We start from the raw sequence: 2,242 nt of genomic DNA, 5'->3' as shown, positions 1-2,242 counted from the left end.
GGTACTCACCGAGCGAAGTGTTATGTGATAGTTTTGTGCGCTTGTGGAATTTCTTCACTAGTCGTTAAGTATCAACAAGCATTTCTGGCGCCGTTGCTGGGGAAGGCAACTGGTATCGAATTTATTTTTTGTGTTAGCTTTGCTGACTAGGATTTTAGTTATCCTAAGTAGTTTATCCTTTTTCCCTCCTATCCTATCACTACCCAACACGATCATGGCCGATAAGTCCATTTGTGATTTTTATGCACCCTCGACTACTAATGCGGCCACCAGACCCAATGTTATCAATAGGGACGCTAACTTTGAGCCTAAGCTAGCTTTAATTATGATGGTTCAAGCTAGTTTATTTTGTGGGAAAGCCCACGAGGATGCAAATGCTCACCTCCAACACTTTTTGGAGATTTGTAGCACATTCACCATAAAAGGAGTGACCCAAGAAGCTATACGTCTTTGCCTTTTTCCCTTCTCTTTGTTAGGAAAGGCTAAGCAATGGTTTTACTCTAACCACAATGTTGTAGATACCTGGAACAAGTGTTCCAACGCTTTCCTAGTCAAGTTTTTCCCTATGGGGAAGTCTAATGCTCTTCGCAATAAGATCTCTAGTTTTCAACAACAAGCAGATGAGTCAATTCCTAAGGCTTAGGAATGAATGCAAGAGTATGTCTCTACATGCCTACACCATGGCATGGAAGACTAGCTTTTGATCCAGAACTTCTACCATGGATTAGTTTTGTTAGATAGGAGCCATTTAGATGATGTTGTTGGTTGAGCATTCTTTTCACTAAGTGTTGCAGATGCAAAGACACTGATTAAGAAGATGGTTTCTAACCAAGGATGGAGCGACAAATTGACTCCAACTACTCGTGAATGAGGTATGCATTCAATTAAAGAAATTAACATGCTTGCAGCTAATATGGAACTACTCGCGAAGTGAGTAGAACATTATGAGAAGATGAGTGCCCAAGAGACACTCAAAGCCATGGATTCCCACATGACTTGCAAAGTCTGTGGAGATGTTGGACATTTGGCAAATTCCTATCCTAAGACCCAGGAGGATCTCAACTTCGTCAACACCGACAACGGGTTTCGTCCATAACAACATCAAGGATGGAATCAGCGCTCCAACAATCAAGGAGGTAACAATTATTACTCTTCTCAACGTTTGAATAATCAAGGTAATAATTAATAGTTATGCTTTCCTTAAAGATCTTGCTTATAGCAATGGTATAATGACTGATAGCATTAATAAAAAGTTGCATGCTCATGATAAGATGTTGGAAAATATAAATGCTAAATTGGATGAGTTTTCTTCTGTCTTAAAGAATCAACTTAGTTTCAATAAGATGATAGAAACTCAATTAGCCCAAATAGCTGTTGCCATACCATCCTATGAAAAAGATAGAATTCCTAGCAAACCTGAAGGAACCATGGAGACAACCAACCTTGTCATGGCAAGGTATGACTTTTATGTAAATGGTTGGGGATTTCCTATTAAGAAAGGTGATCCTAGGAACCCCGTCATTACTTGCTCCATAGGACCCCACACTTTTCATCATTCCATTTGTGATCTAGGTTCTAGTGTTAACATTATGTCTAAGGAAACTTATGATAGATTGTTTTACACAACCTTAGCTCCAACCTCAGTTTACTTATAGCTAGCCGATCAATCCACCCATTATCATGAGGGAGTAGACACCGATTTATTAGTTAAAGTGAGAGACGCTTATGTCCCTATAGATTTTATGATCTTAGACATGGGCAATGACAAGGATACACCTTTAATTCTTGGTCGTCCTTTCCTTAATACTGCAAATGCTTGCATATATGTGGCTTCTGGGCAAATCCAATTCCACTTTACTGGAAAGAAAAAAATATTTGCTTTTGCCTCTGGACAACCCCACTTTGATGAGAAACAGGAAAAGAAGAAGCATCCGAAGAGAATCAAGATGAAGAAACCAAAGTAGATTGAAGAACTGAAGAAGCCTATCAAGAAGAAGAAGAACAAAAAGAGATGACGTAAAAAGAAAGACCCGTCCACAAATTCGTCATCCCTTGATCCTAACAAGACCTCCAAGGTGGAACAAGAGGAAACACCCCCGCTCAAGGAAGAATGACCTTGAGTCCATCAAAGAGGTAAGTTTTTTATCCCTTGCATATTTACCATATTTTAAGTATTTGCATCTCATATTTCAATTTCTAATAAATTTGCCTTGCATTGCATGATTAGTTAGTTGCATTTAGC

The 2,242-nt window shown here is 39.0% G+C and overlaps 1 non-coding gene across 1 annotated transcript; it reads right to left on the bottom strand.

Moving 5' to 3' along the window:
- Positions 1-578: 578 nt before the first annotated feature.
- On the bottom strand, positions 579-687 carry LOC136506252 (small nucleolar RNA R71). Its single transcript, XR_010771476.1, has one exon. It is a non-coding gene; the product is annotated as a small nucleolar RNA R71 (small nucleolar RNA).
- Between the last annotated feature and the right edge of the window lie 1,555 nt (positions 688-2,242).

This window comes from Miscanthus floridulus, chromosome 14, assembly GCF_019320115.1.
Source record: "Miscanthus floridulus cultivar M001 chromosome 14, ASM1932011v1, whole genome shotgun sequence".
Classification (NCBI taxonomy): Eukaryota; Viridiplantae; Streptophyta; class Magnoliopsida; order Poales; family Poaceae; genus Miscanthus; species Miscanthus floridulus.
The sequence above is the reverse complement of the archived record's forward strand: the minus strand, read 5'-3'. Positions and strand labels throughout refer to the sequence as shown.